The sequence below is a fragment of the Pseudophryne corroboree genome, unplaced genomic scaffold, assembly GCF_028390025.1.
Source record: "Pseudophryne corroboree isolate aPseCor3 unplaced genomic scaffold, aPseCor3.hap2 scaffold_542, whole genome shotgun sequence".
NCBI lineage: Eukaryota > Metazoa > Chordata > Amphibia > Anura > Myobatrachidae > Pseudophryne > Pseudophryne corroboree.
Window position 1 is genome coordinate 313,785 of NW_026970143.1, and position 23,234 is coordinate 337,018.

The following is a 23,234-nucleotide window of genomic DNA, read 5'->3' on the forward strand; positions in this document are numbered from 1 at the left end:
ATTTCATACCCCCTGTTATGGTGTAGGGTACCTGGCCTTCTCTGATGTAATCAGAGTTAGATTTGATTCAGTGATTTTATAAAAACAGCTAGGAAGCACAATTTAGCAGTGGGTTGCAGAGAAAAAAAATATGCTGGCAGAAAAATCCAATTGAGTGATTAAACAGCTCTTCATTTTCTGGCTTTATTTTTATGCTAACAAATTTGTTCTCTGAAAAGTGTCCACAAAGCCAAGTCTCTGATTAACACCTTTGTAAGGATGGTTTTTCACCTATTACTAAATTAAACTTGCTTCATTGGAAAGGCAGCAAGATGCATCCTCATTTCAATGTCTACTAAAATAATACAAGTTGACACCAGGAAACATTAACGCCACTGCATCCTTGCTGCTTTCTCATGTGGAAGTCTGTTTAATATGAAAACAAGGTGATATCTAATTAGCACACAGGTAAGGAATTAAGAAAATCTTTATTTAAGGGTGAAGATGTTTCTCACAAAATCGTTGCCCCAATGCATCATTGAAATTCAAGCTGGAAATGTGATTTTAATATATCACTTGTACATTTTGTATTGCTCTTCTGGTGACAATGTAGTTTGTTTTTGTCAATTACCATTTTAATAATAGGGTAAAGAAAATGAAGTGGATTTTTGAAAGAAAACAATACTGTCAATATACTATTAAAACAAATTAAAATGGTAAAAGTTATTGTACTTTAAGTAAAAATAAAAGAGACAAAATATCAATCCCAGTTTTGGATTACTTTAATTAACAAAAAAAAATGCATATAGCAGAGGATAGTTTCAATCTGCCTACCTCTGGGTTATGGGCCCAGCATGCTTCCATTGCAGTACTCTGCTGCACATGTAAGTTCAAGAGATCCTGAAGCACTCACTCATCATGGGAAAGTACCAATGTGTTTCTTCGTTGGTTGATGGAAGAAACATCTTACAAAAACTCTCCAGATTATTGACTTTTTAAAGTTTTTCTAGGAAACGTTTTAGATGAATGCTTATTAGCCTTTGTCAGTATGGACTTTTGCAAAGTGTCTCTGTGGCGCAATCAGTTAGTATGTACGGCTATTAACCAAAAGGTTGGTGGTTCAATCCCACCCAGGGACCTAATTGACCTTGTTATCAGATTTTGGTGATCTTTAAGTAGACAAGTCAAAATTTCAAACCCCCTGTTATGGTGTAGGGTACCTGGCCTTCTCTGATGTAATCAGAGTTAGATTTGATTCAGTGATTTTATAAAAACAGCTAGGAAGCACAATTTAGCAGTGGGTTGCAGAGAAAAAAAATATGCTGGCAGAAAAATCCAATTGAGTGATTAAACAGCTCTTTATTTTCTGGCTTTATTTTTATGCTAACAAATTTGTTCTCTGAAAAGTGTCCACAAAGCCAAGTCTCTGATTAACACCTTTGTAAGGATGGTTTTTCACCTATTACTAAATAAAACTTGCTTCATTGGAAAGGCAGCAAGATGCATCCTCATTTCAATGTCTACTGAAATAATACAGGTTGACACCAGGAAACATTAACGCCACTGCATCCTTGCTGCTTTCTCATGTGGAAGTCTGTTTAATGTGAAAACAAGGTGATATCTAATTAGCACACAGGTAAGGAATTAAGAAAATCTTTATTTAAGGGTGAAGATGTTTCTCACAAAATCGTTGCCCCCATGCATCATTGAAATTCAAGCTGGAAAGATGATTTTAATATATCACTTGTACATTTTGTATTGCTCTTCTGGTGACAATGTAGTTTGTTTTTGTCAATTACCATTTTATTATAGGGTAAAGAAAATTAAGTGGATTTTTGAAAGAAAACAATACTGTCAATATACTATTAAAACAAATTAAAATGGTAAAAGTTATTGTACTTTAAGTAAAAATAAAAGAGCCAAAATATCAATCCCAGTTTTGGATTACTTTAATTAACAAACAAAAAAATGCATATAGCAGAGGATAGTTTCAATCTGCCTACCTCTGGGTTATGGGCCCAGCATGCTTCCATTGCAGTACTCTGCTGCACATGTAAGTGCAAGAGATCCTGAAGCACTCACTTATCATGGGAAAGTACCAATGTGTTTCTTCGTTGGTTGATGGAAGAAACATCTTACAAAAACTCTCCAGATTATTGACTTTTTAAAGTTTTTCTAGGAAACGTTTTAGATGAATGCTTATTAGCCTTTGTCAGTATGGACTTTTGCAAAGTGTCTCTGTGGCGCAATCGGTTAGTGTGTTTGGCTATTAACCAAAAGGTTGGTGGTTCAATCCCACCCAGGGACGTAATTAACCTTGTGATCAGATTTTGGTGATATTTAAGTAGACAAGTCAAAATTTCAAACCTCCTCTTATGGTGTAGGGTACATGGCCTTCTCTGATGTAATCAGAGTTAGATTTGATTCAGTGATTTTATAAAAAACAGCTAGGAAGCACAATTTAGCAGTGGGTTGCAGAGAAAAAAAATATGCTGGCAGAAAAATCCAATCGAGTGATTAAACAGCTCTTCATTTTCTGGCTTTATTTTTATGCTAACAAATTTGTTCTCTGAAAAGTGTCCACAAAGCCAAGTCTCTGATTAACACCTTTGTAAGGATGGTTTTTCACCTATTACTAAATTAAACTTGCTTCATTGGAAAGGCAGCAAGATGCATCCTCATTTCAATGTCTACTGAAATAATACAAGTTGACACCAGGAAACATTAATGCCACTGCATCCTTGCTGCTTTCTCATGTGGAAGTCTGTTTAATGTGAAAACAAGGTGATATCTAATTAGCACACAGGTAAGGAATTAAGAAAATCTTTATTTAAGGGTGAAGATGTTTCTCACAAAATTGTTGACCCAATGCAACATTGAAATTCAAGCTGGAAAGATGATTTTAATATATCACTTGTACATTTTGTATTGCTCTTCTGGTGACAATGTAGTTTGTAATAATAGGGTAAAGAAAATGAAGTGGATTTTTGAAAGAAAGCAATACTGTCAATATACTATTAAAACAAATTAAAATGGTAAAAGTTATTGTACTTTAAGTAAAAATAAAAGAGACAAAATATCAATCCCAGTTTTGGATTACTTTAATTAACAAAAAAAAAATGCATATAGCAGAGGATAGTTTCAATCTGCCTACCTCTGGGTTATGGGCCCAGCATGCTTCCATTGCAGTACTCTGCTGCACATGTAAGTTCAAGAGATCCTGAAGCACTCACTCATCATGGGAAAGTACCAATGTGTTTCTTCGTTGGTTGATGGAAGAAACATCTTACAAAAACTCTCCAGATTATTGACTTTTGAAAATTTTTCTAGGAAACGTTTTAGATGAATGCTTATTAGCCTTTGTCAGTATGGACTTTTGCAAAGTGTCTCTGTGGCGCAATCAGTTAGTATGTACGGCTATTAACCATAAGGTTGGTGGTTCAATCCCACCCAGGGACCTAATTGACCTTGTTATCAGATTTTTGTGATCTTTAAGTAGACAAGTCAAAATTTCAAACCCCCTGTTATGGTGTAGGGTACCTGGCCTTCTCTGATGTAATCAGAGTTAGATTTGATTCAGTGATTTTATAAAAACAGCTAGGAAGCACAATTTAGCAGTGGGTTGCAGAGAAAAAAAATATGCTGGCAGAAAAATCCAATTGAGTGATTAAACAGCTCTTTATTTTCTGGCTTTATTTTTATGCTAACAAATTTGTTCTCTGAAAAGTGTCCACAAAGCCAAGTCTCTGATTAACACCTTTGTAAGGATGGTTTTTCACCTATTACTAAATTAAACTTGCTTCATTGGAAAGGCAGCAAGATGCATCCTCATTTCAATGTCTACTGAATTAATACAGGTTGACACCAGGAAACATTAACGCCACTGCATCCTTGCTGCTTTCTCTTGTGTAAGTCTGTTTAATGTGAAAACAAGGTGATATCTAATTAGCACACAGGTAAGGAATTAAGAAAATCTTTATTTAAGGGTGAAGATGTTTCTCACAAAATCGTTGCCCCAATGCATCATTGAAATTCAAGCTGGAAAGATGATTTTAATATATCACTTGTACATTTTGTATTGCTCTTCTGGTGACAATGTAGTTTGTTTTTGTCAATTACCATTTTAATAATAGGGTAAAGAAAATTAAGTGGATTTTTGAAAGAAAACAATACTGTCAATATACTATTAAAACAAATTAAAATGGTAAAAGTTATTGTACTTTAAGTAAAAATAAAAGAGCCAAAATATCAATCCCAGTTTTGGATTACTTTAATTAACAAACAAAAAAATGCATATAGCAGAGGATAGTTTCAATCTGCCTACCTCTGGGTTATGGGCCCAGCATGCTTCCATTGCTGTACTCTGCTGCACATGTAAGTGCAAGAGATCCTGAAGCACTCACTCATCATGGGAAAGTACCAATGTGTTTCTTCGTTGGTTGATAGAAGAAACATCTTACAAAAACTCTCCAGATTATTGACTTTTTTAAGTTTTTCTAGGAAACGTTTTAGATGAATGCTTATTAGCATTTGTCAGTATGTACTTTTGCAAAGTGTCTCTGTGGCGCAATCAGTTAGTGTGTACGGCTATTAACCAAAAGGTTGGTGGTTCAATCCCACCCAGGGACGTAATTGACCTTGTTATCAGATTTTGGTGATCTTTAAGTAGACAAGTCAAATTTCATACCCCCTGTTATGGTGTAGGGTACCTGGCCTTCTCTGATGTAATCAGAGTTAGATTTGATTCAGTGATTTTATAAAAACATCTAGGAAGCACAATTTAGCAGTGGGTTGCAGAGAAAAAAAAATATGCTGGCAAAAAAATCAAATTGCGTGATTAAACAGCTCTTCATTTTCTGGCTTTATTTTTATGCTAACAAATTTGTTCTCTGAAAAGTGTCCACAAAGCCAAGTCTCTGATTAACACCTTTGTAGGGATGGTTTTTCACCTATTACTAAATTAAACTTGCTTCATTGGAAAGGCAGCAAGATGTATCCTCATTTCAATGTCTACTGAAATAATACAGGTTGACACCAGGAAACATTAACGCCACTGCATCCTTGCTGCTTTCTCATGTGGAAGTCTGTTTAATGTGAAAACAAGGTGATATCTAATTAGCACACAGGTAAGGAATTAAGAAAATCTTTATTTAAGGGTGAAGATGTTTCTCACAAAATTGTTGACCCAATGCATCATTGAAATTCAAGCTGGAAAGATGATTTTAATATATCACTTGTACATTTTGTATTGCTCTTCTGGTGACAATGTAGTTTGTTTTTGTCAATTACCATTTTAATAATAGGGTAAAGAAAATGAAGTGGATTTTTGAAAGAAAACAATACTGTCAATATACTATTAAAACAAATTAAAATGGTAAAAGTTATTGTACTTTAAGTAAAAATAAAACAGACAAAATATCAATCCCAGTTTTGGATTACTTTAATTAACAAACAAAAAAATGCATATAGCAGAGGATAGTTTCAATCTGCCTACCTCTGGGTTATGGGCCCAGCATGCTTCCATTGCAGTACTCTGCTGCACATGTAAGTTCAAGAGATCCTGAAGCACTCACTCATCATGGGAAAGTACCAATGTGTTTCTTCGTTGGTTGATGGAAGAAACATCTTACAAAAACTTTCCAGATTATTGACTTTTTAAAGTTTTTCTAGGAAACGTTTTAGATGAATGCTTATTAGCCTTTGTCAGTATGGACTTTTGCAAAGTGTCTCTGTGGCGCAATCAGTTAGTATGTACGGCTATTAACCAAAAGGTTGGTGGTTCAATCCCACCCAGGGACCTAATTGACCTTGTTATCAGATTTTGGTGATCTTTAAGTAGACAGTCAAAATTTCATACCCCCTTTTATGGTGTAGGGTACCTGGCCTTCTCTGATGTAATCAGAGTTAGATTTGATTCAGTGATTTTATAAAAACAGCTAGGAAGCACAATTTAGCAGTGGGTTGCAGAGAAAAAAAATATGCTGGCAGAAAAATCCAATTGAGTGATTAAACAGCTCTTTATTTTCTGGCTTTATTTTTATGCTAACAAATTTGTTCTCTGAAAAGTGTCCACAAAGCCAAGTCTCTGATTAACACCTTTGTAAGGATGGTTTTTCACCTATTACTAAATTAAACTTGCTTCATTGGAAAGGCAGCAAGATGCATCCTCATTTCAATGTCTACTGAAATAATACAGGTTGACACCAGGAAACATTAACGCCACTGCATCCTTGCTGCTTTCTCATGTGGAAGTCTGTTTAATGTGAAAACAAGGTGATATCTAATTAGCACACAGGTAAGGAATTAAGAAAATCTTTATTTAAGGGTGAAGATGTTTCTCACAAAATCGTTGCCCCAATGCATCATTGAAATTCAAGCTGGAAAGATGATTTTAATATATCACTTGTACATTTTGTATTGCTCTTCTGGTGACAATGTAGTTTGTTTTTGTCAATTACCATTTTAATAATAGGGTAAAGAAAATGAAGTGGATTTTTGAAAGAAAACAATACTGTCAATATACTATTAAAACAAATTAAAATGGTAAAAGTTATTGTACTTTAAGTAAAAATAAAAGAGACAAAATATCAATCCCAGTTTTGGATTACTTTAATTAACACAAAAAAAATGCATATAGCAGAGGATAGTTTCAATCTGCCTACCTCTGGGTTATGGGCCCAGCATCACTGTATGCAAATCCGTCTTCTGCAGACCTTCCCCCAGGAATGCTTGTACTAGTTGTTGCATTTGGTTTGTTGTTTGGGGGTGCTTCAGTATTAGGCAGCCTTCTGCCCTCCCATGTTCATTTGAAAATATGTGTTCTCCCTGCAGTTGTTGTCCCCAGATGAGAGTTCCCTTGTGCTGCCTCAGTTGAATCGCCTTTACTTGACAGAGATGTGCCTGAGCAGCGGCCCTCCCCAGCCCTATCCCAAATCATACTTATTTTGCATAGGAGATATCATGGTCATGAAGATTGTTCTCCCAGGGTGAGGTTCATTCATTGCATTCTGGGTATGATGACCCCTGTGATTTCCCCAAATATGGGAAACTCGACTGCATTATTTGTGGTAGTGGGGGACTGTGTTTGTGCTTTCCTCTGGTCAGCTCTGGTAAAAGTCAGATTTCTTTGTCTCAGATCTTCCTCTAGCCTTGTTCTTCTTTCGAGAGTTCCCTTGTGCTGCCTCAGTTGGATCTCCTTCACTTGACAGGGGGGTGCCCGAGCAGCGACCCTCCCCAGCTCTAGCCCAACTCCTACTTACCTGCCAGGTGAGATACTATGATCAGGAAGGTGCTTCTCCCAGGGCAAGGCTCACCCATTGCACTCTGGGTGTGCTGCCCCTTTGATTTCCCCAAATGTGGGACACTTGACTGCATAATTTGTGTTTCCCCTGGTCGGCTCTCATATAATTCAGATCTCTTTGTCTCAGGTCTCTCTTCAGCCTAGTTTGCTGTCTGTTTCCACTTCTCTTTTCTTGAGCCGCTCCCTTCTATGCCCTTGCACACTAGCCTGACTTCTCCCATCTGCTTACTTTGTGCCTTCCAACGCACAATGCGAACTACAGGTAGTGCTGCAGGGCCCACACCCTTTTACTTGCCTTACAGAGCAGCTCTGGAGCTGTTACAGTGCCCAGCTGCTGCAAGAAATCAGCTTGAATGCTTCAGGGGCTGGGGCATAGCCAACATGAGCCCCACACCGAAGGAGGGTGGAGGTGTTTAATGCGAACTAGGGGTCATCCAAGCGCCGCAAAAGGCCGCCATGCCCTGCATGCCCCTTTTCTCTTTTCATATGCAGACGAGGGTTGAAGCCAACTTTGACCCACTGCTTGGATGACATCACCATATGCAAATCCATCTGCTGCAGGCCTTCCCCCAGGAATGCTTGCACTAGTTGTTGCATTTGGTTTGTTGTTTGGGGGTGCTTCAGTATTAGGCAGCCTTCTGCCCTCCCATGTTCATCTGAAAATATGTGTTCTCCCTGCAGTTGTTGTCCCCAGATGAGAGTTCCCTTGTGCTGCCTCAGTTGAATCTCCTTTACTTGACAGAGATGTGCCTGAGCAGCGGCCCTCCCCAGCCCTATCCCAAATCATACTTATTTTGCATAGGAGATACCATGGTCATGAAGATTGTTCTCCCAGGGTGAGGTTCATTCATTGCATTCTGGGTATGCTGACCCCTGTGATTTCCCCAAATGTGGGAAACTCGACTGCATTATTTGTGGTAGTGGGGGACTGTGTTTGTGCTTTCCTCTGGTCAGCTCTGGTAAAAGTCAGATTTCTTTGTCTCAGATCTTCCTCTAGCCTTGTTCTTCTTTCGAGAGTTCCCTTGTGCTGCCTCAGTTGGATCTCCTTCACTTGACAGGGGGGTGCCCGAGCAGCGACCCTCCCCAGCTCTAGCCCAACTCCTACTTACCTGCCAGGTGAGATACTATGATCATGAAGGTGCTTCTCCCAGGGCAAGGCTCATCCATTGCACTCTGGGTGTGCTGCTCCTGTGATTTCCCCAAATGTGGGAAACTTGACTGCATAATTTGTGTTTCCACTGGTCGGCTTTCATATAATTCAGATCTCTTTGTCTCAGGTCTCTCTCCAGCCTAGTTTGCTGTCTGTTTCCACTTCTTTTTTTTTGAGCCCCTCCCTTCTATACCCTTGTGCACTATCCTGACTTCTACTCCTGTCTGCTTACTTTGTGCCTTCCAATGCACAATGCAAACTACAGGTAGTGCTGCAGGGCCCACAACCTTTTACTTGCCTTACAGAGCAGCTCTGGAGCTGTTACAGTGCCAAGCTGCTGCAAGAAATCAGCTTGAATGCTGGGGCATTGCCAATATGAGCCCCACACCGAAGGATGGTGGGGGTGTTTAATGCGAACTAAGGGTCATCCAAGCGCCGCAAAAGGCCGCCATGCCCTGCATACCCCTTTTCTCTTTTCATATGCAGATGAGGGTTCCAGCCAACTTTGGCCCACTGCTTGGATGACATCACTGTATGCAAATCCGTCTTCTGCAGACCTTCCCCCAGGAATGCTTGTACTAGTTGTTGCATTTGGTTTGTTGTTTGGGGGTGCTTCAGTATTAGGCAGCCTTCTGCCCTCCCATGTTCATTTGAAAATATGTGTTCTCCCTGCAGTTGTTGTCCCCAGATGAGAGTTCCCTTGTGCTGCCTCAGTTGAATCTCCTTTACTTGACAGAGTTATGCCTGAGCAGCGGCCCTCCCCAGCCCTATCCCAAATCATACTTATTTTGCATAGGAGATACCATGGTCATGAAGATTGTTCTCCCAGGGTGAGGTTCATTCATTGCATTCTGGGTATGCTGACCCCTGTGATTTCCCCAAATGTGGGAAACTCGACTGCATTATTTGTGGTAGTGGGGGACTGTGTTTGTGCTTTCCTCTGGTCAGCTCTGGTAAAAGTCAGATTTCTTTGTCTCAGATCTTCCTCTAGCCTTGTTCTTCTTTCGAGAGTTCCCTTGTGCTGCCTCAGTTGGATCTCCTTCACTTGACAGGGGGGTGCCCGAGCAGCGACCCTCCCCAGCTCTAGCCCAACTCCTACTTACCTGCCAGGTGAGATACTATGATCAGGAAGGTGCTTCTCCCAGGGCAAGGCTCACCCATTGCACTCTGGGTGTGCTGCTCCTGCGATTTCCCCAAATGTGGGACACTTGACTGCATAATTTGTGTTTCCTCTGGTCGGCTCTCGTATAATTCAGATCTCTTTGTCTCAGGTCTCTCTCCAGCCTAGTTTGCTGTCTGTTTCCACTTCTCTTTTCTTGAGCCGCTCCCTTCTATGCCCTTGCGCACTATCCTGACTTCTCCCGTCTGCTTACTTTGTGCCTTCCAACGCACAATGCGAACTACAGGTAGTGCTGCAGGGCCCACACCCTTTTAGTTGCCTTACAGAGCAGCTCTGGAGCTGTTACAGTGCCCAGCTGCTGCAAGAAATCAGCTGGAATGCTTCAGGGGCTGGGGCATTGCCAACATGAGCCCCACACCGAAGGAGGGTGGGGGTGTTTAATGCGAACTGAGGGTCATCCAAGCGCCGCAAAAGGCCGCCATGCCCTGCATACCCCTTTTCTCTTTTCATATGCAGATGAGGGTTCCAGCCAACTTTGGCCCACTGCTTGGATGACATCACTGTATGCAAATCCGTCTTCTGCAGACCTTCCCCCAGGAATGCTTGTACTAGTTGTTGCATTTGGTTTGTTGTTTGGGGGTGCTTCAGTATTAGGCAGCCTTCTGCCCTCCCATGTTCATTTGAAAATATGTGTTCTCCCTGCAGTTGTTGTCCCCAGATGAGAGTTCCCTTGTGCTGCCTCAGATGAATCTCCTTTACTTGACAGATATATGCCTGAGCAGCGGCCCTCCCCAGCCCTATCCCAAATCATACTTATTTTGCATAGGAGATACCATGGTCATGAAGATTGTTCTCCCAGGGTGAGGTTCATTCATTGCATTCTGGGTATGCTGACCCCTGTGATTTCCCCAAATGTGGGAAACTCGACTGCATTATTTGTGGTAGTGGGGGACTGTGTTTGTGCTTTCCTCTGCTCAGCTCTGGTAAAAGTCAGATTTCTTTGTCTCAGATCTTCCTCTAGCCTTGTTCTTCTTTCGAGAGTTCCCTTGTGCTGCCTCAGTTGGATCTCCTTCACTTGACAGGGGGGTGCCCTAGCAGCGACCCTCCCCAGCTCTAGCCCAACTCCTACTTACCTGCCTGGTGAGATATTATGATCAGGAAGGTGCTTCTCCCAGGGCAAGGCTCACCCATTGCACTCTGGGTGTGCTGCTCCTGCGATTTCCCCAAATGTGGGGCACTTGACTGCATAATTTGTGTTTCCTCTGGTCGGCTCTCGTATAATTCAGATCTCTTTGTCTCAGGTCTCTCTCCAGCCTAGTTTGCTGTCTGTTTCCACTTCTCTTTTCTTGAGCCGCTCCCTTCTATGCCCTTGCGCACTATCCTGACTTCTCCCGTCTGCTTACTTTGTGCCTTCCAACGCACAATGCGAACTACAGGTAGTGCTGCAGGGCCCACACCCTTTTACTTGCCTTACAGAGCAGCTCTGGAGCTGTTACAGTGCCCAGCTGCTGCAAGAAATCAGCTTGAATGCTTCAGGTGCTGGGGCATAGCCAACATGAGCCCCACACCGAAGGAGGGTGGAGGTGTTTAATGCGAATTAGGGGTCATGCAAGCGCCGCAAAAGGCCGCCATGCCCTGCACATCCCTTTTTTCTTTTCATATGCAGACGAGGGTTGAAGCCAACTTTGACCCACTGCTTGGATGACATCACCATATGCAAATCCATCTGCTGCAGGCCTTCCCCCAGGAATGCTTGCACTAGTTGTTGCATTTGGTTTGTTGTTTTTTGGGTGCTTCAGTATTAGGCAGCCTTCTGCCCTCCCATGTTCATCTGAAAATATGTGTTCTCCCTGCAGTTGTTGTCCCCAGATGAGAGTTCCCTTGTGCTGCCTCAGTTGAATCGCCTTTACTTGACAGAGATGTGCCTGAGCAGCGGCCCTCCCCAGCCCTATACCAAATCATACTTATTTTGCATAGGAGATATCATGGTCATGAAGATTGTTCTCCCAGGGTGAGGTTCATTCATTGCATTCTGGGTATGATGACCCCTGTGATTTCCCCAAATGTGGGAAACTCGACTGCATTATTTGTGGTAGTGGGGGACTGTGTTTGTGCTTTCCTCTGGTCAGCTCTGGTAAAAGTCAGATTTCTTTGTCTCAGATCTTCCTCTAGCCTTGTTCTTCTTTCGAGAGTTCCCTTGTGCTGCCTCAGTTGGATCTCCTTCACTTGACAGGGGGGTGCCCGAGCAGCGACCCTCCCCAGCTCTAGCCCAACTCCTACTTACCTGCCAGGTGAGATACTATGATGATGTCGGTGCTTCTCCCAGGGCAAGGCTCACCCATTGCACTCTGGGTGTGCTGCCCCTTTGATTTCCCCAAATGTGGGAAACTTGACTGCATAATTTGTGTTTCCCCTGGTCGGCTCTCATATAATTCAGATCTCTTTGTCTCAGGTCTCTCTTCAGCCTAGTTTGCTGTCTGTTTCCACTTCTCTTTTCTTGAGCCGCTCCCTTCTATGCCCTTGCGCACTATCCTGACTTCTCCCATCTGCTTACTTTGTGCCTTCCAACGCACAATGCGAACTACAGGTAGTGCTGCAGGGCCCACACCCTTTTACTTGCCTTACAGAGCAGCTCTGGAGCTGTTACAGTGCCCAGCTGCTGCAAGAAATCAGCTTGAATGCTTCAGGGGCTGGGGCATAGCCAACATGAGCCCCACACCGAAGGAGGGTGGAGGTGTTTAATGCGAACTAGGGGTCATACAAGCGCCGCAAAAGGCCGCCATGCCCTGCACGCCCCTTTTCTCTTTTCATATGCAGATGAGGGTTGAAGCCAACTTTGACCCACTGCTTGGATGACATCACCATATGCAAATCCATCTGCTGCAGGCCTTCCCCCAGGAATGCTTGTACTAGTAGTTGCATTTGGTTTGTTGTTTGGGGGTGCTTCAGTATTAGGCAGCCTTCTGCCCTCCCATGTTCATCTGAAAATATGTGTTCTCCCTGCAGTTGTTGTCCCCAGATGAGAGTTCCCTTGTGCTGCCTCAGTTGAATCTCCTTTACTTGACAGAGATGTGCCTGAGCAGCGGCCCTCCCCAGCCCTATCCCAAATCATACTTATTTTGCATAGGAGATACCATGGTCATGAAGATTGTTCTCCCAGGGTGAGGTTCATTCATTGCATTCTGAGTATGCTGACCCCTGTGATTTCCCCAAATGTGGGAAACTCGACTGCATTATTTGTGGTAGAGGGGGACTATGTTTGTGCTTTCCTCTGGTCAGCTCTGTTAAAAGTCAGATTTCTTTGTCTCAGATCTTCCTCTAGCCTTGTTCCTCTTTCGAGAGTTCCCTTGTGCTGCCTCAGTTGGATCTCCTTCACTTGACAGGGGGGTTCCCGAGCAGCGACCCTCCCCAGCTCTAGCCCAACTCCTACTTACCTGCCAGGTGAGATACTATGATCATGAAGGTGCTTCTCCCAGGGCAAGGCTCACCCATTGCACTCTGGGTGTGCTGCTCCTGCAATTTCCCCAAATGTGGGACACTTGACTGCATAATTTGTGATTCCTCTGGTCGGCTCTCGTATAATTCAGATCTCTTTGTCTCAGGTCTCTCTCCAGCCTAGTTTGCTGTCTGTTTCCACTTCTCTTTTCTTGAGCCGCTCCCTTCTATGCCCTTGCGCACTATCCTGACTTCTCCCATCTGCTTACTTTGTGCCTTCCAACGCACAATGCATACTACAGGTAGTGCTGCAGGGCCCACACCCTTTTACATGCTTTACAGAACAGCTCTGGAGCTGTTACAGTGCCCAGCTGCTGCAAGAAATCATCTTGAATGCTTCAGGGGCTGGGGCATAGCCAACATGAGCCCCACACCGAAGGAGGGTGGAGATGTTTAATGCGAATTAAGGGTCATCCAAGCGCCACAAAAGGACGCCATGCCCTGCACATCCCTTTTTTCTTTTCATATGCAGACGAGGGTTGAAGCCAACTTTGACCCACTGCTTGGATGACATCACCATATGCAAATCCATCTGCTGCAGGCCTTCCCCCAGGAATGCTTACACTAGTTGTTGCATTTGGTTTGTTGTTTGGGGGTGCTTCAGTATTAGGCAGCCTTCTGCCCTCCCATGTTCATCTGAAAATATGTGTTCTCCCTGCAGTTGTTGTCCCCAGATGAGAGTTCCCTTGTGCTGCCTCAGTTGAATCTCCTTTACTTGACAGAGATGTGCCTGAGCAGCGGCCCTCCCCAGCCCTATCCCAAATCATACTTATTTTGCATAGGAGATACCATGGTCATGAAGATTGTTCTCCCAGGGTGAGGTTCATTCATTGCATTCTGGGTATGCTGACCCCTGTGATTTCCCCAAATGTGGGAAACTCGACTGCATTATTTGTGGTAGTGGGGGACTGTGTTTGGGCTTTCCTCTGCTCAGCTCTGGTAAAAGTCAGATTTCTTTGTCTCAGATCTTCCTCTAGCCTTGTTCTTCTTTCGAGAGTTCCCTTGTGCTGCCTCAGTTGGATCTCCTTCACTTGACAGGGGGGTGCCCGAGCAGCGACCCACCCCAGCTCTAGCCCAACTCCTACTTACCTGCCAGGTGAGATACTATGATCAGGAAGGTGCTTCTCCCAGGGCAAGGCTCACCCATTGCACTCTGGGTGTGCTGCTCCTGTGATTTCCCCAAATGTGGGAAACTTGACTGCATAATTTGTGTTTCCTCTGGTCGGCTCTCGTATAATTCAGATCTCTTTGTCTCAGGTCTTTCTCCAGCCTAGTTTGCTGTCTGTTTCCACTTCTCTTTTCTTGAGCCGCTCCCTTCTATGCCCTTGCGCACTATCCTGACCTCTCCCGTCTGCTTACTTTGTGCCTTCCAACGCACAATGCATACTACAGGTAGTGCTGCAGGGCCCACACCCTTTTACATGCTTTACAGAACAGCTCTGGAGCTGTTACAGTGCCCAGCTGCTGCAAGAAATCATCTTGAATGCTTCAGGGGCTGGGGCAAAGCCAACATGAGCCCCACACCGAAGGAGGGTGGAGATGTTTAATGCGAATTAAGGGTCATCCAAGCGCCACAAAAGGACGCCATGCCCTGCACATCCCTTTTTTGTTTTCATATGCAGACGAGGGTTGAAGCCAACTTTGACCCACTGCTTGGATGACATCACCATATGCAAATCCATCTGCTGCAGGCCTTCCCCCAGGAATGCTTACACTAGTTGTTGCATTTGGTTTGTTGTTTGGGGGTGCTTCAGTATTAGGCAGCCTTCTGCCCTCCCATGTTCATCTGAAAATATGTGTTCTCCCTGCAGTTGTTGTCCCCAGATGAGAGTTCCCTTGTGCTTCCTCAGTTGAATCTCCTTTACTTGACAGAGCTGTGCCTGAGCAGCGGCCCTCCCCAGCCCTATCCCAAATCATACTTATTTTGCATAGGAGATACCATGGTCATGAAGATTGTTCTCCCAGGGTGAGGTTCATTCATTGCATTCTGGGTATGCTGACCCCTGTGATTTCCCCAAATGTGGGAAACTCGACTGCATTATTTGTGGTAGTGGGGGACTGTGTTTGTGCTTTCTTCTGGTCAACTCTGGTAAAAGTCAGATTTCTTTGTCTCAGATCTTCCTCTAGCCTTGTTCTTCTTTCGAGAGTTCCCTTGTGCTGCCTCAGTTGGATCTCCTTCACTTGACAGGGGGGTGCCCGAGCAGCGACCCTCCCCAGCTCTAGCCCAACTCCTACTTACCTGCCAGGTGAGATACTATGATCAGGAAGGTGCTTCTCCCAGGGCAAGGCTCACCCATTGCACTCTGGGTGTGCTGCTCCTGCGATTTCCCCAAATGTGGGACACTTGACTGCATAATTTGTGTTTCCTCTGGTCGGCTCTCGTATAATTCAGATCTCTTTGTCTCAGGTCTCTCTCCAGCCTAGTTTGCTGTCTGTTTCCACTTCTCTTTTCTTGAGCCGCTCCCTTCTATGCCCTTGCGCACTATCCTGACTTCTCCCGTCTGCTTACTTTGTGCCTTCCAACGCACAATGCGAACTACAGGTAGTGCTGCAGGGCCCACACCCTTTTAGTTGCCTTACAGAGCAGCTCTGGAGCTGTTACAGTGCCCAGCTGCTGCAAGAAATCAGCTTGAATGCTTCAGGTGCTGGGGCATAGCCAACATGAGCCCCACACCTAAGGAGGGTGGAGGTGTTTAATGCGAATTAGGGGTCATGCAAGCGCCGAAAAAGGCCGCCATGCCCTGCACATCCCTTTTTTCTTTTCATATGCAGACGAGGGTTGAAGCCAACTTTGACCCACTGCTTGGATGACATCACCATATGCAAATCCATCTGCTGCAGGCCTTCCCCCAGGAATGCTTGCACTAGTTGTTGCATTTGGTTTGTTGTTTGGGGGTGCTTCAGTATTAGGCAGCCTTCTGCCCTCCCATGTTCATCTGAAAATATGTGTTCTCCCTGCAGTTGTTGTCCCCAGATGAGAGTTCCCTTGTGCTGCCTCAGTTGAATCTCCTTTACTTGACAGAGATGTGCCTGAGCAGCGGCCCTCCCCAGCCCTATCCCAAATCATACTTATTTTGCATAGGAGATACCATGGTCATGAAGATTGTTCTCCCAGGGTGAGGTTCATTCATTGCATTCTGGGTATGATGACCCCTGTGATTTCCCCAAATGTGGGAAACTCGACTGCATTATTTGTGGTAGTGGGGGACTGTGTTTGTGCTTTCTTCTGGTCAACTCTGGTAAAAATCAGATTTCTTTGTCTCAGATCTTCCTCTAGCCTTGTTCCTCTTTCGAGAGTTCCCTTGTGCTGCCTCAGTTGGATCTCCTTCACTTGACAGGGGGGTACCCGAGCAGCGACCCTCCCCAGCTCTAGCCCAACTCCTACTTACCTGCCAGGTGAGATACTATGATCATGTAGGTGCTTCTCCCAGGGCAAGGCTCACCCATTGCACTCTGGGTGTGCTGCCCCTGTGATTTCCCCAAATGTGGGAAACTTGACTGCATAATTTGTGTTTCCCCTGGTCGTCTCTCGTATAATTCAGATCTCTTTGTCTCAGGTCTCTCTCCAGCCTAGTTTGCTGTCTGTTTCCACTTCTCTTTTCTTGAGCCGCTCCCTTCTATGCCCTTGCGCACTATCCTGACTTCTCCCGTCTGCTTACTTTGTGCCTTCCAACACACAATGCAAACTACAGGTAGTGCTGCAGGGCCCACACCCTTTTACTTGCCTCACAGAGCAACTCTGGAGCTGTTACAGTACCCAGCTGCTGCAAGAAATCAGCTTGAATGCTTCAGGGGCTGGGGCATTGCCAACATGAGCCCCACACCGAAGGAGGGTGGAGGTGTTTAATGCGAACTAAGGGTCACCTAAGCGCCGCAAAAGGCCGCCATGCCCTGCACGCCCCTTTTCTCTTTTCATATGCAGACGAGGGTTGAAGCCAACTTTGACCCACTGCTTGGATGGCATTACCATATGCAAATCAATCTGCTGCAGGCCTTCCCCCAGGAATGCTTGCACTAGTTGTTGCATTTGGTTTGTTGTTTGGGGGTGCTTCGGTATTAGGCAGCCTTCTGCCCTCCCATGTTCATCTGAAAATATGTGTTCTCCCTGCAGTTGTTGTCCCCAGATGAGAGTTCCCTTGTGCTGCCTCAGTTGAATCTCCTTTACTTGACAGAGATGTGCCTGAGCAGCGGCCCTCCCCAGCCCTATCCCAAATCATACTTATTTTGCATAGGAGATACCATGGTCATGAAGATTGTTCTCCCAGGGTGAGGTTCATTCATTGCATTCTGGGTATGCTGACCCCTGTGATTTCCCCAAATGTGGGAAACTCGACTGCATTATTTGTGGTAGTGGGGGACTGTGTTTGTGCTTTCCTCTGCTCAGCTCTGGTAAAAGTCAGATTTCTTTGTCTCAGATCTTCCTCTAGCCTTGTTCTTCTTTCGAGAGTTCCCTTGTGCTGCCTCAGTTGGATCTCCTTCACTTGACAGGGGGGTGCCCGAGCAGCGACCCTCCCCAGCTCTAGCCCAACTCCTACTTACCTGCCAGGTGAGATACTATGATCAGGAAGGTGCTTCTCCCAGGGCAAGGCTCACCCATTGCACTCTGGGTGTGCTGCTACTGCGATTTCCCCAAATGTGGGAAACTTGACTGCATAATTTGTGTTTCCTCTGGTCGGCTCTCGTATAATTCAGATCTCTTTGTCTCAGGTCTTTCTCCAGCCTAGTTTGCTGTCTGTTTCCACTTCTCTTTTCTTGAGCCGCTCCCTTCTATGCCCTTGCGCACTATCCTGACCTCTCCCGTCTGCTTACTTTGTGCCTTCCAACGCACAATGCATACTACAGGTAGTGCTGCAGGGCCCACACCCTTTTACATGCTTTAAAGAACAGCTCTGGAGCTGTTACAGTGCCCAGCTGCTGCAAGAAATCATCTTGAATGCTTCAGGGGCTGGGGCATAGCCAACATGAGCCCCACACCGAAGGAGGGTGGAGATGTTTAATGCGAATTAAGGGTCATCCAAGCGCCACAAAAGGACGCCATGCCCTGCACATCCCTTTTTTCTTTTCATATGCAGACGAGGGTTGAAGCCAACTTTGACCCATTGCTTGGATGACATCACCATATGCAAATCCATCTGCTGCAGGCCTTCCCCCAGGAATGCTTACACTAGTTGTTGCATTTGGTTTGTTGTTTGGGGGTGCTTCAGTATTAGGCAGCCTTCTGCCCTCCCATGTTCATCTGAAAATATGTGTTCTCCCTGCAGTTGTTGTCCCCAGATGAGAGTTCCCTTGTGCTGCCTCAGTTGAATCTCCTTTACTTGACAGAGATGTGCCTGAGCAGCGGCCCTCCCCAGCCCTATCCCAAATCATACTTATTTTGCATAGGAGATACCATGGTCATGAAGATTGTTCTCCCAGGGTGAGGTTCATTCATTGCATTCTGGGTATGCTGACCCCTGTGATTTCCCCAAATGTGGGAAACTCGACTGCATTATTTGTGGTAGTGGGGGACTGTGTTTGTGCTTTCTTCTGGTCAACTCTGGTAAAAGTCAGATTTCTTTGTCTCAGATCTTCCTCTAGCCTTGTTCTTCTTTCGAGAGTTCCCTTGTGCTGCCTCAGTTGGATCTCCTTCACTTGACAGGGGGGTGCCCGAGCAGCGACCCTCCCCAGCTCTAGCCCAACTCCTACTTATCTGCCAGGTGAGATACTATGATCAGGAAGGTGCTTCTCCCAGGGCAAGGCTCACCCATTGCACTCTGGGTGTGCTGCTCCTGCGATTTCCCCAAATGTGGGACACTTGACTGCATAATTTGTGTTTCCTCTGGTCGGCTCTCGTATAATTCAGATCTCTTTGTCTCAGGTCTCTCTCCAGCCTAGTTTGCTGTCTGTTTCCACTTCTCTTTTCTTGAGCCGCTCCCTTCTATGCCCTTGCGCACTATCCTGACTTCTCCTGTCTGCTTACTTTGTGCCTTCCAACGCACAATGCGAACTACAGGTAGTGCTGCAGGGCCCACTCCCTTTTAGTTGCCTTACAGAGCAGCTCTGGAGCTGTTACAGTGCCCAGCTGCTGCAAGAAATCAGCTTGAATGCTTCAGGTGCTGGGGCATAGCCAACATGAGCCCCACACCTAAGGAGGGTGGAGGTGTTTAATGCGAATTAGGGGTCATGCAAGCGCCGCAAAAGGCCGCCATGCCCTGCACATCCCTTTTTTCTTTTCATATGCAGACGAGGGTTGAAGCCAACTTTGACCCACTGCTTGGATGACATCACCATATGCAAATCCATCTGCTGCAGGCCTTCCCCCAGGAATGCTTGCACTAGTTGTTGCATTTGGTTTGTTGTTTGGGGGTGCTTCAGTATTAGGCAGCCTTCTGCCCTCCCATGTTCATCTGAAAATATGTGTTCTCCCTGCAGTTGTTGTCCCCAGATGAGAGTTCCCTTGTGCTGCCTCAGTTGAATCGCCTTTACTTGACAGAGATGTGCCTGAGCAGCGGCCCTCCCCAGCCCTATCCCAAATCATACTTATTTTGCATAGGAGATATCATGGTCATGAAGATTGTTCTCCCAGGGTGAGGTTCATTCATTGCATTCTGGGTATGATGACCCCTGTGATTTCCCCAAATGTGGGAAACTCGACTGCATTATTTGTGGTAGAGGGGGACTGTGTTTGTGCTTTCCTCTGGTCAGCTCTGGTAAAAGTCAGATTTCTTTGTCTCAGATCTTCCTCTAGCCTTGTTCTTCTTTCGAGAGTTCCCTTGTGCTGCCTCAGTTGGATCTCCTTCACTTGACAGGGGGGTGCCCGAGCAGCGACCCTCCCCAGCTCTAGCCCAACTCCTACTTACCTGCCAGGTGAGATACTATGATCAGGAAGGTGCTTCTCCCAGGGCAAGGCTCACCCATTGCACTCTGGGTGTGCTGCTCCTGCGATTTCCCCAAATGTGGGACACTTGACTGCATAATTTGTGTTTCCTCTGGTCGGCTCTCGTATAATTCAGATCTCTTTGTCTCAGGTCTCTCTCCAGCCTAGTTTGCTGTCTGTTTCCACTTCTCTTTTCTTGAGCCGCTCCCTTCTATGCCCTTGCGCACTATCCTGACTTCTCCCGTCTGCTTACTTTGTGCCTTCCAACGCACAATGCGAACTACAGGTAGTGCTGCAGGGCCCACACCCTTTTACTTGCCTTACAGAGCAGCTCTGGAGCTGTTACAGTGCCCAGCTGCTGCAAGAAATCAGCTTGAATGCTTCAGGTGCTGGGGCATAGCCAACATGAGCCCCACACCTAAGGAGGGTGGAGGTGTTTAATGCGAATTAGGGGTCATGCAAGCGCCGCAAAAGGCCGCCATGCCCTGCACATCCCTTTTTTCTTTTCATATGCAGACGAGGGTTGAAGCCAACTTTGACCCACTGCTTGGATGACATCACCATATGCAAATCCATCTGCTGCAGGCCTTCCCCCAGGAATGCTTGCACTAGTTGTTGCATTTGGTTTGTTGTTTGGGGGTGCTTCAGTATTAGGCAGCCTTCTGCCCTCCCATGTTCATCTGAAAATATGTGTTCTCCCTGCAGTTGTTGTCCCCAGATGAGAGTTCCCTTGTGCTGCCTCAGTTGAATCTCCTTTACTTGACAGAGATGTGCCTGAGCAGCGGCCCTCCCCAGCCCTATCCCAAATCATACTTATTTTGCATAGGAGATACCATGGTCATGAAGATTGTTCTCCCAGGGTGAGGTTCATTCATTGCATTCTGGGTATGCTGACCCCTGTGATTTCCCCAAATGTGGGAAACTCGACTGCATTATTTGTGGTAGTGGGGGACTGTGTTTGTGCTTTCCTCTGGTCAGCTCTGGTAAAAGCCAGATTTCTGTGTCTCAGATCTTCCTCTAGCCTTGTTCTTCTTTCGAGAGTTCTCTTGTGCTGCCTCAGTTGGATCTCCTTCACTTGACAGGGGGGTGCCCGAGCAGCGACCCTCCTCAGCTCTTGCCCAACTCCTACTTACCTGCCAGGTGAGATACTATGATCATGAAGGTGCTTCTCCCAGGGCAAGGCTCACCCATTGCACTCTGTGTGTGCTGCTCCAGCTATTTCCCCAAATGTGGGAAACTCGACTGCATAATTTGTGTTTCCCCTGGTCGGCTCTCGTATAATTCAGATCTCTTTGTCTCAGGTCTCTCTCCAGCCTAGTTTGCTGTCAGTTTCCACTTCTCTTTTCTTGAGCCGCTCCCTTCTATGCCCTTGCGCACTATCCTGACTTCTCCCGTCTGCTTACTTTGTGCCTTCCAGCGCACAATGCGAACTACAGGTAGTGCTGCAGGGCCCACACCCTTTTAGTTGCCTTACAGAGCAGCTCTGGAGCTGTTACAGTGCCCAGCTGCTGCAAGAAATCAGCATGAATGTTCTTCGTTGATTGATGGAAGAAACATCTTACAAAAACTCTCCAGATTATTGACTTTTTAAAGTTTTTCTAGGAAACGTTCTAGATGAATGCTTATTAGCGTTTGTCAGAATGTAAGTTTGCAAAGTGTCTCTGTGGCGCAATCAGTTAGCGTGTTCGGTTATTATCTAAAAGGTTGGTGGTTCAATCCCACCCAGGGACGTAATTTACCTTGTGATCAGATTTTGGTGATCTTAAAGTAGACAAGTCAAAATTTCAAACCCCCTGTTATGGTGTGGGTACCTGGCCTTCCCTGATGTAATCAGAGTTAGATTTGATTCAGTGATTTTATAAAAACAGCTAGGAAGCACAATTTAGCAGTAGGTTGCAGAGAAAAAAAAAATATGCTGGCAGAAAAATCCAATTGAGTGAATAAACAGCTCTTCATTTTCTGGCTTTATTTTTATGCTAACAAATTTGTTCTCTGAAAAGTGTCCACAAAGCCAAGTCTCTGATTAACACCTTTGTAAGGATGGTTTTTCACCTATTACTAAATTAAACTTGCTTCATTGGAAAGGCAGCAAGATGCATCCTCATTTCAATGTCTACTGAAATAATACAGGTTGACACCAGGAAACATTAACGGCACTGCATCCTTGCTGCTTTCTCATGTGGAAGTCTGTTTAATGTGAAAACAAGGTGATATCTAATTAGCACACAGGTAAGCAATTAAGAAAATCTTTATTTAAGGGTGAAGATGTTTCTCACAAAATCGTTGCCCCAATGCATCATTGAAATTCAACCTGGAAAGATGATTTTAATATATCACTTGTACATTTTGTATTGCTCTTCTGGTGACAATGTAGTTTGTTTTTGTCAATTACCATTTTAATAATAGGGTAAAGAAAATTAAGTGGATTTTTGAAAGAAAACAATACTGTCAATATACTATTAAAACAAATTAAAATGGTAAAAGTTATTGTACTTTAAGTAAAAATAAAAGAGCAAAAATATCCATCCCAGTTTTGGATTACTTTAATTACCAAAAAAATGCATATAGCAAAGGATAGTTTCAATCTGCCTACCTCTGGGTTATGGGCCCAGCATGCTTCCATTGCAGTACTCTGCTGCACATGTAAGTGCAAGAGATCCTGAAGCACTCACTCATCATGGGAAAGTACCAATGTGTTTCTTTGTTGGTTGATGGAAGAAACATCTTACAAAAACTCTCCAGATTATTGACTTTTTAAAGTTTTTCTAGGAAACGTTCTAGATGAATGCTTATTAGCCTTTGTCAGTATGTACTTTTTGCAAAGTGTCTCTGTGGCGCAATTGGTTAGTGTGTACGGCTATTAACCAAAAGGTTGGTGGTTAAATCCTACCCAGGGACGTAATTGACCTTGTGATCAGATTTTGGTAATATTTAAGTAGACAAGTCAAAATTTCAAACCCCCTCTTATTGTGTAGGGTACCTAGCCTTCTCTGATGTAATCAGAGTTAGATTTGATTCAGTGATTTTATAAAAACAGCTAGGAAGCACAATTTAGCAGTGGGTTGCAGAGAAAAAGAAATATGCTGGCAAAAAAATCCAATTGAGTGATTAAACAGCTCTTCATTTCTGGCTTTATTTTTATGCTAACAAATTTGTTCTCTGAAAAGTGTCCACAAAGCCAAGTCTCTGATTAACACCTTTGTAGGGATGGTTTTTCACGTATTACTAAATTAAACTTGCTTCATTGGAAAGGCAGCAAGATGCATCCTCATTTCAATGTCTACTGAAATAATACAAGTTGACACCAGGAAACATTAACGCCACTGCATCCTTG

General features: G+C 44.6%; 25 non-coding genes and 2 pseudogenes across 25 annotated transcripts; all 27 read left to right on the forward strand.

Annotated features, from left to right (window-relative positions):
• The first annotated feature begins 2,213 nt into the window (after positions 1-2,213).
• Positions 2,214-2,287, forward strand: TRNAN-AUU (transfer RNA asparagine (anticodon AUU)). Its single transcript has one exon. It is a non-coding gene; the product is annotated as a tRNA-Asn (tRNA).
• A 4,627-nt stretch (positions 2,288-6,914) lies between these two features.
• LOC135032366 (U1 spliceosomal RNA) lies at positions 6,915-7,078 on the forward strand. The gene has a single exon (XR_010227907.1). It is a non-coding gene; the product is annotated as a U1 spliceosomal RNA (small nuclear RNA).
• A 152-nt stretch (positions 7,079-7,230) lies between these two features.
• Positions 7,231-7,372, forward strand: LOC135032379 (U1 spliceosomal RNA; annotated as a pseudogene).
• A 692-nt stretch (positions 7,373-8,064) lies between these two features.
• LOC135032350 (U1 spliceosomal RNA) lies at positions 8,065-8,228 on the forward strand. The gene has a single exon (XR_010227891.1). It is a non-coding gene; the product is annotated as a U1 spliceosomal RNA (small nuclear RNA).
• Positions 8,229-8,380: 152 nt separating this feature from the next.
• Positions 8,381-8,543, forward strand: LOC135032376 (U1 spliceosomal RNA). The gene has a single exon (XR_010227917.1). It is a non-coding gene; the product is annotated as a U1 spliceosomal RNA (small nuclear RNA).
• A 665-nt stretch (positions 8,544-9,208) lies between these two features.
• On the forward strand, positions 9,209-9,372 carry LOC135032351 (U1 spliceosomal RNA). The gene has a single exon (XR_010227892.1). It is a non-coding gene; the product is annotated as a U1 spliceosomal RNA (small nuclear RNA).
• A 152-nt stretch (positions 9,373-9,524) lies between these two features.
• On the forward strand, positions 9,525-9,687 carry LOC135032369 (U1 spliceosomal RNA). Its single transcript, XR_010227910.1, has one exon. It is a non-coding gene; the product is annotated as a U1 spliceosomal RNA (small nuclear RNA).
• A 671-nt stretch (positions 9,688-10,358) lies between these two features.
• On the forward strand, positions 10,359-10,522 carry LOC135032352 (U1 spliceosomal RNA). The gene has a single exon (XR_010227893.1). It is a non-coding gene; the product is annotated as a U1 spliceosomal RNA (small nuclear RNA).
• Positions 10,523-10,674: 152 nt separating this feature from the next.
• On the forward strand, positions 10,675-10,837 carry LOC135032377 (U1 spliceosomal RNA). The gene has a single exon (XR_010227918.1). It is a non-coding gene; the product is annotated as a U1 spliceosomal RNA (small nuclear RNA).
• A 672-nt stretch (positions 10,838-11,509) lies between these two features.
• Positions 11,510-11,673, forward strand: LOC135032363 (U1 spliceosomal RNA). Its single transcript, XR_010227904.1, has one exon. It is a non-coding gene; the product is annotated as a U1 spliceosomal RNA (small nuclear RNA).
• A 152-nt stretch (positions 11,674-11,825) lies between these two features.
• LOC135032347 (U1 spliceosomal RNA) lies at positions 11,826-11,967 on the forward strand (annotated as a pseudogene).
• Positions 11,968-12,659: 692 nt separating this feature from the next.
• Positions 12,660-12,823, forward strand: LOC135032361 (U1 spliceosomal RNA). Its single transcript, XR_010227902.1, has one exon. It is a non-coding gene; the product is annotated as a U1 spliceosomal RNA (small nuclear RNA).
• A 152-nt stretch (positions 12,824-12,975) lies between these two features.
• LOC135032367 (U1 spliceosomal RNA) lies at positions 12,976-13,138 on the forward strand. Its single transcript, XR_010227908.1, has one exon. It is a non-coding gene; the product is annotated as a U1 spliceosomal RNA (small nuclear RNA).
• Positions 13,139-13,809: 671 nt separating this feature from the next.
• LOC135032360 (U1 spliceosomal RNA) lies at positions 13,810-13,973 on the forward strand. The gene has a single exon (XR_010227901.1). It is a non-coding gene; the product is annotated as a U1 spliceosomal RNA (small nuclear RNA).
• Positions 13,974-14,125: 152 nt separating this feature from the next.
• Positions 14,126-14,288, forward strand: LOC135032372 (U1 spliceosomal RNA). The gene has a single exon (XR_010227913.1). It is a non-coding gene; the product is annotated as a U1 spliceosomal RNA (small nuclear RNA).
• A 671-nt stretch (positions 14,289-14,959) lies between these two features.
• Positions 14,960-15,123, forward strand: LOC135032358 (U1 spliceosomal RNA). Its single transcript, XR_010227899.1, has one exon. It is a non-coding gene; the product is annotated as a U1 spliceosomal RNA (small nuclear RNA).
• A 152-nt stretch (positions 15,124-15,275) lies between these two features.
• On the forward strand, positions 15,276-15,438 carry LOC135032370 (U1 spliceosomal RNA). The gene has a single exon (XR_010227911.1). It is a non-coding gene; the product is annotated as a U1 spliceosomal RNA (small nuclear RNA).
• A 671-nt stretch (positions 15,439-16,109) lies between these two features.
• LOC135032365 (U1 spliceosomal RNA) lies at positions 16,110-16,273 on the forward strand. The gene has a single exon (XR_010227906.1). It is a non-coding gene; the product is annotated as a U1 spliceosomal RNA (small nuclear RNA).
• Positions 16,274-16,425: 152 nt separating this feature from the next.
• On the forward strand, positions 16,426-16,588 carry LOC135032378 (U1 spliceosomal RNA). Its single transcript, XR_010227919.1, has one exon. It is a non-coding gene; the product is annotated as a U1 spliceosomal RNA (small nuclear RNA).
• Positions 16,589-17,259: 671 nt separating this feature from the next.
• On the forward strand, positions 17,260-17,423 carry LOC135032353 (U1 spliceosomal RNA). The gene has a single exon (XR_010227894.1). It is a non-coding gene; the product is annotated as a U1 spliceosomal RNA (small nuclear RNA).
• A 152-nt stretch (positions 17,424-17,575) lies between these two features.
• LOC135032374 (U1 spliceosomal RNA) lies at positions 17,576-17,738 on the forward strand. Its single transcript, XR_010227915.1, has one exon. It is a non-coding gene; the product is annotated as a U1 spliceosomal RNA (small nuclear RNA).
• A 671-nt stretch (positions 17,739-18,409) lies between these two features.
• Positions 18,410-18,573, forward strand: LOC135032359 (U1 spliceosomal RNA). Its single transcript, XR_010227900.1, has one exon. It is a non-coding gene; the product is annotated as a U1 spliceosomal RNA (small nuclear RNA).
• A 152-nt stretch (positions 18,574-18,725) lies between these two features.
• On the forward strand, positions 18,726-18,888 carry LOC135032375 (U1 spliceosomal RNA). Its single transcript, XR_010227916.1, has one exon. It is a non-coding gene; the product is annotated as a U1 spliceosomal RNA (small nuclear RNA).
• Positions 18,889-19,559: 671 nt separating this feature from the next.
• LOC135032364 (U1 spliceosomal RNA) lies at positions 19,560-19,723 on the forward strand. The gene has a single exon (XR_010227905.1). It is a non-coding gene; the product is annotated as a U1 spliceosomal RNA (small nuclear RNA).
• A 152-nt stretch (positions 19,724-19,875) lies between these two features.
• LOC135032371 (U1 spliceosomal RNA) lies at positions 19,876-20,038 on the forward strand. Its single transcript, XR_010227912.1, has one exon. It is a non-coding gene; the product is annotated as a U1 spliceosomal RNA (small nuclear RNA).
• A 671-nt stretch (positions 20,039-20,709) lies between these two features.
• LOC135032355 (U1 spliceosomal RNA) lies at positions 20,710-20,873 on the forward strand. Its single transcript, XR_010227896.1, has one exon. It is a non-coding gene; the product is annotated as a U1 spliceosomal RNA (small nuclear RNA).
• Positions 20,874-21,025: 152 nt separating this feature from the next.
• LOC135032382 (U1 spliceosomal RNA) lies at positions 21,026-21,188 on the forward strand. The gene has a single exon (XR_010227922.1). It is a non-coding gene; the product is annotated as a U1 spliceosomal RNA (small nuclear RNA).
• Positions 21,189-23,234: the final 2,046 nt, after the last annotated feature.